This window comes from Mytilus californianus, unplaced genomic scaffold (assembly GCF_021869535.1).
Source record: "Mytilus californianus isolate M0D057914Y unplaced genomic scaffold, xbMytCali1.0.p SCAF_2, whole genome shotgun sequence".
Lineage (NCBI taxonomy): Eukaryota > Metazoa > Mollusca > Bivalvia > Mytilida > Mytilidae > Mytilus > Mytilus californianus.
Genome location: NW_026262668.1, coordinates 17,063,507 through 17,081,868, shown reverse-complemented (window position 1 = coordinate 17,081,868; position 18,362 = coordinate 17,063,507). Strand labels below are relative to the sequence as shown.

The following is an 18,362-nucleotide window of genomic DNA, read 5'->3' as shown; positions in this document are numbered from 1 at the left end:
TTTTGTCCATGCGAATAACTTGATTCAATTTAATTTCACTGTTTATATTGCAATTAAATATGACAAGTTATTGTCACTCTAATAATACTCAAGGACATAGCTAGATTAAGGAGATATTAAGTCATAACATCAACGTGATCAAAGAAAACAAACATGGCACCTAATCACGATGTAAGTTTTGACAAGACCTATGTAGATTAGTGTTGTCCGATTCTCAATGAAATTAATTTATGATATTATTTTATATTTATAAAAGAAGACCTCGAATCAAGGACAAGGACGTATAACTAATATACGTCCTTGCTCGAATGGATGTTAACCGAGGTGAAATAACTATATTTTTCAATTTTCTTTAAATCATTCATAAAACGGGTAACCAGTAATTTTTACATAATCCTACTTAAACCAGTAACATGCAGAGTTATCGAACGTAATTGTGACTGGAATAGTTGCATATCATAACTGTTAGCTTCTGTTGCATGGCACACAAGACAACAGAACACATGTCATATTAGGCATATGATTTATTATGTCTAAAACACAAATACCCCTCTTAATGACTGGGTATGGTGATACATCTTATCCATGATTCTGTAAAGAATTCATTGCAGCCTTCATCCCAATATTTAAAAATGGGTTTCCCTTCACCTTTTTCGCAAAATTCATTAAATCAAAAATAAGACAATGAGGAATGTTGAGCCATTTGAAACAACTTAAATTAGAATGTACATTCTCAACAGGGTAAAAGGTTAAAAAGGCTAAACACATTTCGTGCTCTGTTCCCTGTCCAGTCGATGTTGTCTTGTTCCTAGAAGTCGTGTCATAAGTACAGGTAACTCGTAAGTCATCGCCAGGTTGTACTTCTATTGGTGGATCGTGTCTGAAATAAAACCACAGATATCCGTTGAAAGCATTGTTATTGAGAGTTATACGAGTATTTATTGCGTGAAGGGGTTCACGCATATATATTAATTGATATTGTAGTCTTTCGGAATACCGGAAATACATCTGTTCTTTTCTATGGCCACCTGCGTAATAGGTAATTAATTGGCCTAATGAATATGTATTAGCGTCTTACAGTTTCTATAGCGAGATTGATTGATATTTTACATCAGTAGTTAATTGAATTATAGTCGCATATGTTAAGTTTTCTTAAATACAAGCTGTGTAAACATTGGAAATTAGATTTTAAGCGAAAAAATTACCGTCAATGGTTAGGCGTTTTTAAAGCTGAGCCATTTTAGCGAAATTAGAAAATAAGTCCGTTTATGCAGTAATTAAGGAGTTTTTAAGAAATGTTCCTATTTTTTTTTAAATAGCAAAAATGGAGTTATTATAATCTTATTATTTAATTGATAAAATATTAGAACAAAATATCTTTGATCGTTATCAAAATACAAATCGAAATAAAAAGAAAATAAATTCGAAAAAAAACAAACTGAACCGTTTGAAGAGTCGTTGAGATGTGTAAAATGCAGATATCAGATATTTCATTTTTGATAAACATTCAAATTATTAAAATATTTTAAGCGGTATGATGAGGATTCTGAAAAAATAATTAAATTTTAAAGCTTGATATTTGAGATGACGGATAACAGAAAAGTTGAGTATGCATAAATTATACAATAGCAAGAGTGAAATACTAATACAGGGTCAGAGATAAAATAATGATTGCCTTTTATAGAGACTGAATGATGATAGATGATCAGAGATAAGATATTGATGCCTCGTTCACACGTACATTTAATTCGAATTGAAGTCGAATCGAATTCGCTAATCGCGTTCACACACTCTTCTTTTTTTAATTCGAATTGATTCGAATTGGCTAAATCGCATTATCCAATTCGCATTAGAAATGCGTTTTTGTTAATACGAATTAAAAGTTAACGTCGTTAGGACAGTAAAGCGAATTTGACGCGCATTGCAATTCGAATTAGAATTTACGTTTGGACGTTAAACGTTTCGAATGCGAATTAAACTAATTCGAATTAGTTAATGCGAATCGAATTCGAATTACGTGTGAACGCAGCATAAATTTCTATTTATATTGATTAAGGCTCTACATTTGCATCAAAATAAAAATAACGGAAAAAAGCAATTAGAATAATAGACAATGCAATGAAATCAGACAGTTAGTTTTTTCATATGAATTATTTTAAATTTGTCATTTCGGGGCATTTTGAAGCTTACTATGCGGTATGGGTTTTGTTCATTGTTCATCAAGGCCGTACGGTGACCTATAGTTTTAAATTTCTGTGTCATTTGGTATCTTGTGGAAAGTTGTCTTATTGGCAATCTTACCATCATTTGCAATCATACAACATCTTCTGTTTTATGTAAAGAAACCATACTTAATCTTATTGCAAAATACTAGTCAACCCTGGAAATTATGACGAAATTTAAAGGCACATTTTAGATGTGTTAAATGCAGAAATTATATGTCATGTCGAAACAGTTCATAAATGAATATGCGTTTGAGTCCTTAAAATAATTCTATAGATATAAAACGATTTACTGACAATGAGTGATATTCTTTAGAGTTGAGGTGATGACTCTCTATTTATTTAAAACTTATGGTCTATGAAATAAAACAAATGAAGTCTGATATATTTCTCGATGTTTGGATTGAAAACTATTATACTTAAGTTACCAACGGTAAGTGATTGCGAAAATATTAGCAATTGTCCAAAGAGTTATAGTAACAGGAAGATGAATATTCCAGATTATTTTATAAAATTAGAGATGTGTATGTTAATTTTTTATAGAAAAATGTGTGAGTTTTCCAAAGCACGTGTGTCGACTACTCTCTTCAAAAAAATATAGTTATAAATGGCATGGTCAATTCTTTTGTTTTGGTATATGAACCCCCTCCCCCCCAAAAAAAAAAATCAGATATAAAGTTGAAGTAGCTGGTGCACACCTTCATGTCCATCCTAAAGAAGAATCAGTGAAATTTTTGGGAATAACGTAATGTTTTCAAGAAATCGAGGCAATCTGTATTCATAAGCGAATTTAGAGGGTCTAGTTGACAGAGGCCTAGAGCGTTTTTTTGGCGACAAAATGGGACGATATCATAACAAATTAGACGATATAAAAACGTTTGTATTCATAAGAAAAAATAGCACAACTGAGTTACAAATTATCTTTTCTTAAAATCAATATCCGTATTCAACGGGCATGCGATTGCAAAAACATAATTTTTAAATTGCGTACTGGGCATGGGCTATACTGAATTGGCACTGTTATTCCTACTTCCCTCTGTCACATACTCGTAAAAAACAACAAATGAACAACTTCATTATATGTTGGATAATTTACAAAAGGACATATTATGAAATGAAAAAGTGAGATTTGTTTGAACAAACTGATTTAAGTATAAAGTTGAGGTTTCAAAGTGTTTCTACTCTAAATACCTGATTGGAGTTTGTTGCCTGGGGTATAAAAAATTGAGATCAAGCATATCTTGAATATGATAACCAATGACGAAACCATACAAACCAGTGTAATTGGTTTTCCAAAATGGTTTTAGCTTGGGATTAACAAATAAGAATATAGCTAGGGTTTTGAACTATTTTCAAACAGGCTACAACAACTAATAATCATGACTCATTTCATTAAACCTCTTTACAACAAAGACTGTTTTCACAGTTACATTTCGACTTCAGCCAGGAAGCTACCTCTAATTTCCAAATAGCATATCAGAAAGGAATTAACATACAGTGGTTGCCTCTTATTTATCATGTTGTAATGTTATCAATCGGAAGCGACTGAGGAACGGGAGAGAGATAAATGATTTCTTTAACAAGAAAATGATGCTCAACATAAAACATCAGTTTCATTAAGAATCCATGTAAGTTTATCTACATCTTATATAAAAATAGAAATGAGGTAAAATCATGCTTCTTTATAAAATCAATTATCTGATCTTTCATTCTAAACAGGAATTTAGGTTCACGATTGCATTTCTTTTTTTAAAGAAAGCAACTTGTTCATATATCTTTAGTTTAAGCATTCCACACTGTGTACCTATTATGAATGTCCTTTGGGTACTTTCATATTTCTTTTGTCTCGATAAAGATGCATGCAGTAATGCGTATAGAACCGTGAATTTCAGTATATTTGTTTTAGTTTGAATTACTATTTTGTTCCTCTAATACTGAAACCATCTGCCCAGTATAGTCAAAGTCTTTGCATTGACTATTGAATTATTAATTCTATGTACATTTAAATGAAGTTTCAAAAAATAAATGTTCAAATATATACAGATATAGAGATTAGAACTGCAAAGGAAAATAAACTTTACACGGGCTTAGATATCTTTTTTATGACATGTTGGTCACATTGATTGTCGAAATGCGCTTCTGGTGCAGAAAAATTGGTACCGTTTATGTTATAACTACCACTGGGTCAATGCCTCTGCTGGTGGACTGAGAGTTTGCTGTTACAAAATTCTGGAAATTATTTAAAATTAAGGAATGTATCTCCCTCATACAAGGCTCTGATTCCTTGCCCGGCTTTGGCTATACTTTTTGGTCCTTTTTTTGTTTATAGCTCTTCATATTTTTAATAAGCTTTGGATTTTCAAATATTTTGGCCTCGAGCATCACTGAAGATATATTGATTATCGAAATGCGCATCTAGTGCAGAAAAATTGGTACCGTTTATGTTATTACTACCACTGGGTCGATGCCTCTGCTGGTGAACTGATAGACCACGAGGGTATCACAAGCCCAGTAGCCAGTACTTTGGTACTGGCATGAACATACGGATTTTATGTTATTAAAATTTGCTGTTACAAAATTTTGCAAATTATTTAAAATTAAGGAATGTATCTCCCTCATGCAAAGCTCTGATTCCTTGCCCGGCTTTGGCTATACTTTTTGGGCCTTTTTTGTTTAAAGCTCTTCATATTTTTAATGAGCTTTGGACTTTCAAATATTTTTGCCTCGAGCATCACTGAAGAGACATTGATTATCGAAATACGCATCTGGTGCAGAAAAATTGGTGCCGTTTATGTTATTACTACCACTGGGTCGATGCCTCTGCTGGTGGACTGATAGTCCCCGAGGGTATCACCAGCCCAGTAGCCAGTACAAAATTTTGGAAATCATTTAAAATTAAGGAATGTATCTCCCTCATGCAAAGCTCTGATTCCATGCCTGGCTTTGGCTATACTTTTTGCTCCTTTTTTGTTTATAGCTCTTCATATTTTTAATGAGCTTTGGATTTTCAAATATTTTGGCCTCGAGCATCACTGAAGAGACACTGATTGTCGAAATGCGCATATGGTGCAGAAAAATTGGTACCGTTTATGTTATTACCATATGTTCAAACGCACTAATTTGATTTTCCAAATAGGCTCTAAGCTTTTCGGGTGGTCAAAGTAAATTCAGAAATGAGCATCGATCGAATCAAAAGAATTCGGTGCATTTTCTTTTCTTTAATTTGATAAATACTTCACAAAAAGTATGGAGACATCGTCCATTGTTGTCACTGTATATACATATTTATTTTTTGTCTTTTCAAGTTCATGGAATGAAATATTCGTGATATGGATGTGGTTGTCTCGATCTAATTCAGAACTCGAGGCGACTTGCATAATTAGACATACGGTATAAATACTTTTCTATGACGAGACCGATGCGTACATATTGATGTCTTACTTTATTCGTTATGTTGTTTGCATGATTTTTCCTTGAAAATTAACCCAGTATAGTAAGTTCGGTAGTATGAAAAGTTGCTAGAGAGGTAGCGCGAAAAAAAACAACGTTACTTTTAAATATAAACTTCATAAAAGGTGAAGAATATTACTAGTAAAGAAAAACGTGCTATGTAAACTAAAATCGGTATCATACATTTATTTCTGATGACTGTTATTGCATATTTAACAAGCATTAAACTTAATGGTGCCTTTGGTTGCTTTATCTTCTATTAATAATGTAACAAGTAAAGTATGGATTTAAAATAACACTTACACTTTCCAGTGTTGTTTGTCGAATGAAAAGTTATCTTCATCTGAGATTATATTGATTAAAGAACCATTCCGATATTGTTCTAGTCTTTGTTTCCGACCTGAAAATGTAGAGCCTGATTTGTATGTTTATGTTATAAATAAACCAATTGTAAACAATATCCTTAAAATATTACTTTGTTTGGATTAAAGACTCATCCATATAGGTTTTTAACTATATATACTTTATCACCCTAGTAAAAATTCTTTTGAAGAGTCCAGTAGGTTAAAAAAACACAAGCAATCAATATATGTTAGTCTCCGGGGGGCCTACTTCAATACTTTATTGATAGGGGTGCCGCTGGGGTTCTGTTACCCAACCCTTTTCATGTAATTTAGATTTCAAAAATGCATACCTTTTCATATATTGTGTAGGTGAAAATGTAACATTTTCCCATATTGTTTGGGTTTCTTGTGGTGTGTAATGTAAGAGTGGAATTCCAAAGTGTCGAAAGAAAAAAATTGGTTGATAAAAACACAGACGGTAACACCAAGAAAGATGAGAGACGAAGAGGTTATGGGAACTTTATTGACCTAATCATATATTTTGGATAGTTTTCCCGACCTATTCACATATTTTCAAGCTTGAAAAGGTGACCTATTCCAGCGGCACGTCCTATCACCTTGTATATAGGAAGTGCCCCCCCCCCCCCCCGGAGATGTTAGTGAGTATAAGGAACAATGGCACTTTGCAACCAAACGATATTTTCTTCAAACGTTAACATTGACGCATTCAAACAAACGACTTCACAACCATATTCTAATAATTATATTTCTTTCTTGTAGAATAAAGACTATCCTAATGTCAAAAGCGTTCAAATATTAAAGAAAACGCAAATAAATCCCGCAATCTACTTCAAGACATTTAGTAATTTAATATTCTATACAGAAAATGTGTTCAAACCATGTTTTTCTGTCCATTCTTTTGGTCTCGAGCCTACATGACGACCATTATTCAGAAATACTTAGATTGCCTTGCACACTGAGGGCGTATGGGTTGCCTCTAAACTGGTTTCGGTTTCTGGTAGCATAAATTATCAAATTTCATTGTGAAAGAAGAACTTGGTATTCGAATTTAAAACAGTACTTTCATACTAACCTAACAAATGCATGTGATTCCCTGAAGAATGGATGTATATTGGTCCTTGGAATTCACGTTTCGTGCATTGTCCAGTACATGTCCCTTCAACTTTGACCTCAGATTGTCCTGGTGCCAAATGAAACATATTCTGAGCGATATTTAAGATGGCAGCATTATATGGTCGCAGTGTTGGAATGTAATACAAAGTCATTCCTGAACTGTCCGTTTGGACTACATTATTTTCAGAGTTTTGCCAGTGAACCTGGAAAATTCATTTTTTTGTAATTACATCTACAACAATCATATAACAAAACATCGAGCTGAGTTGAATTATTTTGAAATAAATGCAGTCTTGTCAAGGTTGCGCCACAATGGCTCAACGAAGTTTTTCACGTGATAGAAATCCATTGATCAAGCTGGATTTCATGCTATAGTTGTTGAAAAAAAAACTTTAATTTACTAGTAGCAAGATTTAAACTTTTGACGGACAAAGAAAAAACGAAAAACAATTTTAATGTACATAAGATGAAAATCTAAATCTAGTATGTGCAATTTGCTTATTTTGGGATTGGTTTAGTCGTTTGGGTTTACATTGTTATCCGATATCGCTACATGCGTTTCTAAAAGGTTTCTGAAAATAAGAATTGACATTAAACTAAATGGCTGACCTGTAACATAAACCTGGTAAAGCCGTGATTACCAATGAGGATACCAAACTGAGCAGGAAAACATTCACCTTTGACACCAAAAGTCCAAATTGTCACCATACGACAATACAAAGGTCCTCCCTTAGAATCACAAGTACTCGCCTCGTTCACTCTGGGCTGATTCTCTGAATGAAAAATTAATGTGTGAATAATGGAACTCATAATGAGTATTAACGATCAAGATAAAACTTTATGAATCATATATGCATGTGCAATGAGTTTTATTTATTTTTCTGGATTGCCAATCGTTTGGCGTTCCCAATAGAGGTAACTTCAGAAAAACTAAGACTGCATGAAATGTTATATTTGATTAATAACTACCGTATTTAAATAGTTACAACCGTAAATAGTACAGACCTACAGCATCGCATCCAAAAAGTATAATATGATGAACAACACGTCTATTGTCAATGAAAGGTTTAGCAGCAATCACGTGATAATCTCCATCCAATGGTACAGTTAGGTGTGTACATATGTATCTACTGCCTTTGTGTTGCACTTTAGTTTTTGGAATTCTCAATGTCAACTCTTTAACATCTGAAAAAAGACATATGAAATCTGGTATTCTAATCGGTAGATATCGTAAATGCAACTGTATACACTCAAAGAGCCATTGGGACTATTGATATGATTATCAAGGGGATGGTGGGTCCTTCAATTCTGTATTCCGTTTAACTTTTTCATCCCTTTTCTCTATACTTTACATTTTTTGTCCATTATTCTCAATTCTTTATATTTTTTGTCCATTATTCTCAATTCTTAATATTTTTGTCCATTATTCTCAATTTTTTTTATTTTTGCACCCCATTATTCTCTATTCTTTAATCATTTTTTAGCCCATTTAATTTTCTCTTTTCTTTATTTTTTTGGTCCATTTTTTTGTAGTATTTGCCCATTATTCTCTGTTCTGTAAACCCCATCCAAACCCTCATTATCAGCTCAATCCTTAATCATTCTATAAAAAAAATGTACTATTATTAAATATCGGTTGTGTCACCATCGTTTGCGGAAAAGAACAGAAAAATAAATCGCAAAAAAGCGAAATAAATATGATCTTAGTAACTATATATAAAACCATATGTTTTCATACTAACCAGGATCGTCTTGGATTGAAGGACAGTGAAAATTATTGTCATCACATTTCAACCATTTATTCTTCTTTCTACAGTTTTCGCTTTCTGTTGGTTCACAAATGCCTAAAATGACAAATATATTCAGTTAACACACTATACGAAAATGCACAACTCCCCTGAAAAGACCCAATTACAAATTTGCGAGACAAGTGTAGAATATGAACTTTATGATATTGTAAATAAGCTATTATTCAACAGATAGACCACAGCCTTTCACATAACTAGATTTATACACTACTTTGCAAATGTGCAGGTATATCATCTGGTAACAGATACATGAATGGGCGATCTCTCTGATTTTTATATAAATAGACTACCTTAAATACAGTTCACACATGTAAGACCATTATTTATTTATTTATAATTACATCCCAGCTCCTTTGTTCTACCAGGGGTGATCTGAGCCGGATCATCCCTACCAGATCACCCCAGCTTGAGTTTCTTTGTTTTGCATGCTTTCCTTTGTTTTGTAACTTTCTGATTTTTATTTAGAATATAGCAAAGTGCTCTCGACCAATGAAATTGTAGGATTTGATGTCTCTTAATTGTGAAGAATGAATGTAAATCATGTTCTTAGTAAAGGATTATCCTATTGTTTGGGTCTATTTACAGTTCAAAACAAAGAGTTTCTATAAATTAGTAACAACTGCCCCGAAGCACATTTATCAGATTGAAAGGATTTATCACACAGTGATTGTTGAATTGTGAAACAAACAAAAAAATCAAAATAAGTTGAAGTTTACTGGTGCAGTAAAATTGGTAGCTTTAATTAATTATGAAAATATTAATAACTTCAAATTACTAAAAAATTAAACAATATCAAAGCAATACAAAAAAAAAGTTTTAAAATCAAAAACAACCAAAATCTTTAGCTTTCCAAAACTCTGATTACTGGACCAGCGGTTGGGAAAAAAGAGTTATTTCCAATGTTCCGATAAAATAAAATAAAACAGGAATTTAATTTTTGAATATATTTAAATCTTTTAAAATCATTTTATTTGAACATTCCCCTGACATAATGAAATAGTATTTGATTTAAAAAGCCGGACCAAAATATTGGCTGTGAAATAAAATTAGTTGTAACTCAAATGTATTTGTTGATTTAAACTGTAAATAAAAAAAGGGTAATTCCTCACTCAAATATTACATGATTTACATTCATACTCACAATCAGGAAACATATACAATTCCTACCTTTTTCTTTGTATTGTTGTGTCACCTAATGTCTAAAATGCATTTTTATTTAATACTCCCAAATTATAAGAAAGTCCTGACATCACTAAAACTAATCCATAAATGAAATGCCTAAAAAGGAAGTCATGCATAAATTATAAACATTGCACTGACAATGAAACTAATTCTGAGTAAAACCAACCAAGAGATCATTTGAGCCTTGAGCACTTTACAATATTCTAAGTTTGTAAGAGAATGATAATCCTTACTTCATGATAAGTACTCGCTAACGCTCGTACTTAATCATGAAGAAAGGGATTATCATTCTCTTACATATACATAAATAGACTACTTTGTTTTGTAACATTCTGATTTTTATATAAATAGACTACCTTAAATACAGTTAACACATGTAAGACCATTATTTATTTATTTATAATTACATCCCAGCTCCTTTGTTCTACCAGGGGTGATCTGAGCCGGATCATCCCTACCAGATCACCCCAGCTTGAGTTTCTTTGTTTTGCATGCTTTCCTTTGTTTTGTAACATTTTGGCGGGAATACCTAATGATAAATCCACAATAAAACGTCGAATTATTTATTGAGAAAAGACACATGTAGAAAGAATCCATTGTCTATGCTGGGATTCGAACTCAAGACCTTTAGCATATCAACCCACGACACATACCCCTAGACCAGGACGACTGGATACTAACTGTCAGTAATTTAACATATTTAAAGGAAGCAAGATATTTTCATAAGTGGGGCGAGTTGGCAGACCTTTATTCAGTGGGATTTTAACCCTTTTCATAAATAAGGCGAATTGTCAGACTGATTGTTCAATGGGATTTTACCCTTATTCACAAGTGGGGTGAGTTGTTAGAAAGTGGCGATTTAGTGTGGGCCGATTGGCCAGTGGGGCTAGTTGACATGGTTTTATATTTAAACATCGTGTTCGGGGGACATAAAGGGTATATATTATATAGTAATATATAAAGTAAATTATAATAGTTGTGTGGCGTTCTAAACTAGATTTTATGAATTGTAAATGGTTTTTCGTCTAATCTAAAACAGCTGGGATGTAAAATAGTTATCCCAATCGGACTTGGTGTGTCAGTGACACACCGCGTCCTCATGGGATAACTATTACTGTAATTGATAGACAGTGTATGACCCCTACCTGGATGGGTGATTGTAGAATTAGTGAACAGCTGACTGGTATTCTCAGTCCATAAACAGTCGGGATCTCCAAGTTCTTGTCCATTAGTGCGACCATCCCCATCTGAATCAGCTTCACATATAGATTAAGTCCAGATCTAAAATTATCAGAATAACAGGACTGCAATAAATTCACTTACATAGAAGTGTTATCATTTCAAGTATCAGCGAAAATTCAGGTTTTGGCAATTAAACCATAAAAAGAAAAAATAGTACAGCGATTCATATTGCCATATAAAATCAGTGATAAGGTATCAATTTAATGACAGAAAAACAGACACAATTAAGATTTCATTCCAAATCCATAACTATCAAAACATCTTCTGAAAGTGTTATTGCATCTGGAAAATTGAGATAACGACACTGTTCATGTTTTATCAAAACTAATTGCTCTTTATAGGACAAGAAAAAAAAAATTATTTATTACTTCTCTGCCGGTAAATCAGATGTAGTCGTCTCATATCTTCGTGGCCTAACGTCACTCAGATATGAGAAAACTACATCTAATACTTGTTCTATTATGGAAACGTGTTTAACATTTATGTAAGTGAATCATACCAATAATTAAGTAATCTGACTGAACCCCCTTCTTATATGGGGGTTACTTAACCCCCATGTTTTATAACCCCCTACATATAGGATTATAACCCCATCATTTTGAATCTTATTTCAACCCCCACATTTTGAACCATATTCTCGTGACAACAATAATTTGATACAAACACAATCATACCTTATAACTTTTGTTTCTTTTATCTTAATGTAGAAATTTCCTATAACTAAATGTCTGCCTTTTCTGAATTCGTAAAGACATATACTTCCCGTTTCTGGCTTCGGATGCTTCATTAAAAGATCGGAAACATCGTATAACCATGTACTCATATTTAGTTATTACGGGATTAAAACCTGGGGCCAATGTCAATGAATACGATTGAAGCAATATATAGATATGAGACGTAACGAGAACATGACTACCGCAAAAATCAATCAAAAAACTTTTACAAAGTTCTTTATTTATCTATATATATATATATATATATATATATATATATAGCAAATTCTTAGCAAATTAAGACCATTTGCAAAAATATACTTTGAAAATAAATTTGAGTTACCAAACTTTTAATTATGCACAAATGATTCATAAATATATAATTTGCAACATTTCAAGTCAACTTTTACTGTGGAAAAATATTGATAGTCAGAATTATTGGTCCCCTTCGACCCCACCAGTTTTTGCTCCTACTCCTTAATGCTTAGTGGAGAAGCAAGAAAATGCCGATCGGGTACATTGCATCGGCCATTAGACATATTGAACATATTGACTAGTCAGTTTCAAATAGTTGATAAGACTGTGGCATATATTTTTTTACATGAATGACAAGAGCGAATACATGAAATTTGTGGCTGACACGCTTCAATGATTATGGTATAGGGATGACTTTCTTTAAACATCTATTTACCATTATAAAAGTAAACAAAGATAATGCAGGCAAAACACTTCACAGAAAACTATATATATAAATATTGAGCAACACTAACCCCGTCAAAAATCGGGAATGAACTCATGTTCTCCAGGGGCGGATACAGGCAGGAGTGTGGCGGGCGTGCGCCCCTAAAATTTGCAAAGCATCGGTTGTCTCTATACACTCTAGAAGAATATTTCGATAATTTTACCTCAAAAAAAATTTTAAGTTTGCGCCCCTAACATAAAATCCTGGATCCGCCCCTCACGGTTCTCTGATAGGCCACGGTAAGCGGTAGGGAAAACTTGAATACTGTGATAAATCGCATTCGATAATATTGAAATTGAAGAATAGAGAACGGGAACTGTGGTTATGACAAGTGAAACATATCTGTGGTCATCTTCGACACAAATATTCCATAACGGTCAACCTAATCATGACTGCGTTCGTAAAACTTTTAAAGGGGTGCTTCAACTTTCCAATCTTGTTGAACTTGTTTAACTGCTTAAAATAAGTATGTACAAAAGAAAAGGCAGATTGCCTTGGTCCTTATTTTTTTCAGATAGCAAGTTTCCCCTTCGTATACCTACGTTTATCATGCTGAGATTCTAATTTTTGCAAAGTTATGAACAGAGAAATAAATAAACGAAAAACAAATATGACATCTGTTGCTCTATGGTGGTTAATTAAAGATGGCGGACTGAAGCAAGGAAAGGCACAGAGCACTCCCAATATTTTTAAGTTTTAGCACCAACAATCACGTTTTATTTAGGTATTTTACTGTATAGTGGCACCATTTTTACCAAGTTTAGTGTTTTACAGACTTTTTACTCTTAAACAAACATTTTAAGATGAACTTGAGTCAGTTTTTATTCCGCCGTGCATGAGTGATTTTTTACAGCACATGTATATAGCAGCACATAGACATTGGACCTTTTAAATTATTCGATTTTAGCGTATTTTATTAACATTAAATACCGAAAGAACCTCCTACATAGACGTACTATAGAAAACCTGATTTTAGTGTTTTAGAAACTTTTTAAAGTGTTGTCATTTAGTTTGAACTTTTACCGGAAGTGATCTATTCAAGATGGCGACCTCCATAGTTCAATCAAGGCCAAGTAGAAAAATAACTCCGAGAGAGCTTTATACTCCTAGCAAATCTGAAATTCAAATGAAATATAAACTAAATGAGAAAAATGCTATGGTAAAAAAGATCGAAGCTGCTGAAAGAGAACACAATGTGGATATTCAACTGAAAAGAGGTACGTTAGTTATGACTTTCACACCAGGGGCATATGAGCTATACAAGCAGGCCATCTATAAATTCTATGATAATAGCAATACAAAAACATATAGTAAAACTTTTAAGACTAGCAAAACTAATAACAGATTATTAGAAAAGGCTATTGTTGAAGAGTCCCTCTCCATCAAAGAGAAAGGAAATGCTAATAGTGACAAGCGGCAACATTTTAGAATTAATATGTTCAACACAACAAGTAAAATGGACGTTAACGGCAGGTTATATCAAAACTTTATATGTTATGACCTTCCAGAAATTTTAGAAACTGTGAATCAAAAGGAGGTGAAATTGGTGAATGAAAAAATATTAGAAATCTGTCTGACAGTTCTAGCAAATCAGCCTAAACCAACAACCCAAACCTCTAACATGGTAAAATATAATTCAAATAAAAATCAGAGTGATGAAATACACAAGTGTACAAACAGCCCAGAGACCATAGATAAACATTCAAACATGTACATGTCTCCAAGGAACATCTTGAAGTCAATTGAAAATCCACCAAAAACTATTGTATATCCTAATGAATCTAGAAATAGAAAGGACAGTGTAGATCATAATATTTGTCCCATTTGTGAACTTGAAGTAACTGATAGCGACTCAATAGAATGTAACGCCTGCGACATGTGGCTACACAAATACTGTACTGTCTTATCTGATGAGCTTTTTGATTTACATACTAATGATATTGATATGCTATACACATGCCATCTCTGTACCCTACTTGATCAAGATGACTGTGCAACTGCAATTCAAGATGAATATCATAGAAGTTTGGAATATTTTGATCTTGAAACAGACACAGAAGGTGTCATGACACCATCTATTACACAGCCGATAGGAAATGATATACTTGATGACCCCACTGAAAATATAAGCGCGGCTGATAGAAACAGATACACCACAAGGACATCTTCAACTATAGAAGTCAATGATATACAAGGAATCTGCTTACCTCCGTCTTCACAAGAAAGGATTAACGAACAGTCTGAGAATAGGACAAAATATCCGAGCAAAACGGGGAAAATTACTACAGGCTCGAAAAATCTAGCTACATATAGCCAAGAAATATCACATAGTGAAGAAACACTGGAAAAAACAATATTCATTAGAGACAAAAAAGAATCAAGTGCCTCAGAGGTAAATCAAAGCTATGACCAAAACTTATCAAAAGCAAAAACAAAGAGAAATAAGAAGATTGTTTATACTGAAACAGATGAGCAGTTATCAGCCCATAAAGCCCGCATCATTATGCTGGAGGAGCAAAACCGAGATTATGAAAATACGATCACACTTCTCCAGAGAAAACTCAATAGTAACAACATTGCCAGTGAGAGTACAGCGTATGAACAGAACGAACAAACAAATACTCTGAATAACAGACTAAGTCAATTTGAAGCTACAATCAAATCCCAACTAGACATACTGAAGATAGAAATGCAGCATAAATTCACTATCCACGAACTAACTATGAAACATCACCTAGAAGTAAGTGAACTGAAGGCAAAGATGGATCGTATGACACAACAGGGAACCAGCACAGTACCATATGAACCACAACTACAATCAAATGTATCGGAAACACCTGATTATCATCAGCCGTTAACAACAGCACCACCTGTTTATCATCAGCCGTTAACAACAACACCACCTGTATTACATCGGCCGATAACAACAGCACCGCCTGTCTTTCATCAGCCCTTTACAACGGCACCACCAAAACTATACCATCCAACTACAACACAATTTGCTCATATAGTACATCCTCATAATGTGGCACACTCGATAAATATTAAAGCAGGAAATTATCAGACAACTGCTCTTATGAAAAGCCATCAGCATGCAAAGGCTTCATACCAACTGCAGGAATCTCGTAACCAACATTTATACAGTCAACAAAATAGCCGTCAGTATGCTAATCAGACCGTAATTTTCCAAAATCCGATATTGTCTAGCCAGCAACCCCACAATACAAACCAACCTTTTCAACCAAGGCAACATATACCGAGTGATCAGAAACTCATACAGAATCATAAGAGACAAAATTGTAAAAAGCCTATAGTACGACAAGATATAGCTGGCCAGTCGCCAATACCTGAAAAATGCCAAAACGTAGACAATTTAGCTACATGTAATACTACTGTATCAAAAAACAGGGATAATGAGCCGAAAAAAGACAATATTCCTACAGAAAATAGTGCTAATGTAACAAACTTGGATTGTGGTAGTCAAAATCTAGTCAAAGAACCAATATTGAGTACTGAGGATAGAGAACAACATCATTTTTTAGAGCACGGCCGGGCCTCGACACAGAAGGCCATACACGCCAATTTACAATAGGAACTCTTAATGTGCAGAATGCTCTATCAAATCAACTCTACCTTGTAAATGTGTTAAAAAAATGTGACATACTATTTGTACAAGAACATTGGCTATATTCATGTGATAAACATAAACTACAAGGAGTAAATGATACACATATATGTGAAGCAAAATCCGTAGATGATGATTTAGATACAGAGATATTTTTAAGAAATAGAGGTTTTGGTGGCACTGCTGTCTATTGGAGAAAAGATATTGATAGAGTTGTGAGATTTACATCTGATGGTAATGACCGTATAGTTGTTTTAACTTTTAACATTTCAAATAACCCATTATGTCTAATTGGTGTTTACATGCCGTCTCATAATAAACATGGAGATGAACTTTATATTGACATTCTCTCGCAAATAGAAGAGATAATAGAAAAGTACCATCATATTGGGTACCAAGTTATGTTATGTGGAGACATGAATGCTTCCCTCTTTAGGGATGATAGACCAAGAGATAAACGCTTTAAATGCTTTATTGAAAACAATGGCTTGTGTTTAACAGATAATTATCCAAAGGCACCAACATTTTATCATCATAATGGAGTGATGTCGTCACAGATCGATTATACCATACACAAAGATTGTGATGTCAACTTTATATATACAGTTAAGATAGAAGATAGAAATCCTCTGAATGTATCAGATCATACGCTTCTAATAGCAATAATACCTGGAATAATAAAGGGCTCGCAGAGTAGTCTTGGTAAAAAACAAATTATTAAAAGGCCAAACTGGGCAAGATGTGACAAGGAGAAATATCAGGAAGCAATCAGAGAATCTGTGACAAATATAGACACTGTCAACCTAGATAATGCGTCTAGTGAAATCTCAAAACTAGTAGACTTACTTCATAGTGCTGGTAGAAAATCTATACCTAATTACAGGGAAACAATCACATTAAAGACAGTTGGAAGGGGGATCTGGAATAAAGAAATAAGCAATGCATCAAAACTGTCAAAGTTGGCTTTTTTTGAATGGAAAAATGATAAGTTGGATGATTGCAAGTATAAAGGAATGAATAAGGCACGTAAAGTACTGAGAAGTGCACAAAGACGTGCACATGCTTCGAAAAGAAATACGCTAACTGAGAAAATTATGCAAGCATCTCAAAATGACTCTAAGCTGTTTCACAAACTTGTAAAGGGCCAAAGAAAATGTAACAACATTTTAACTGATACTATGGTATTTAATGGTATTGAGGAATCAGATCCAGAGCTAATGATGAGTGGATGGAAAGACTATTTCGAAAATCTATACAAACTTGACAATCTCAACAGTCATCAAAACTTTAGTACAAAAAAACTTAGAGTGATAGAGGTACAAAACAAAATAATAGAAGAACTGGAAACAGAAAGAAATATAGAAATTGACAATACTAATGTCTTAGAAGTGCAGGAAGTAGTTAAGGCACTTAAAACTGGAAAAAGTCCTGGTCCTGATGGACTTTCAGCAGAGCATTTCAAACTAATGCCGGAAGAACTTTTAACGTACATAGTGCATATAGTGAACCTTATATTTAAGGATAAAGATCTGCCACAAGAAACAAAAGAAGGAGTAGTTTCTCCGGTACACAAGAGTGGGAAAGATAAATTACATCCAGAGAATTATAGAGGTATTACAGTAACCAATACCTTTTCTACCCTAATAGAAGGTATTTTAAAAGACAGGTTAGAACCCGAACTACTGAAAATTCAAAGTAAGCTACAAAGAGGCTTCACTGAAAAAACATCGTCATTAAATACTGCCTTTATCGTATCTGCTGCTGCAGATTTTTACAAAGAGATTCTAGAAGAACTCATATTACTTACATAAGATGCTCAAAAGGCTTTCGATAAACTACATCACGAAATCCTCTTTAACAAAATGTACCATGATGGAATTGTGGGAAATATGTGGTTATT

At 33.5% G+C, this 18,362-nt stretch overlaps 1 pseudogene; it reads right to left on the bottom strand.

Moving 5' to 3' along the window:
- Nucleotides 1–555: 555 nt before the first annotated feature.
- LOC127728905 (DBH-like monooxygenase protein 1) lies at nucleotides 556–15,336 on the bottom strand (annotated as a pseudogene).
- Between the last annotated feature and the right edge of the window lie 3,026 nt (nucleotides 15,337–18,362).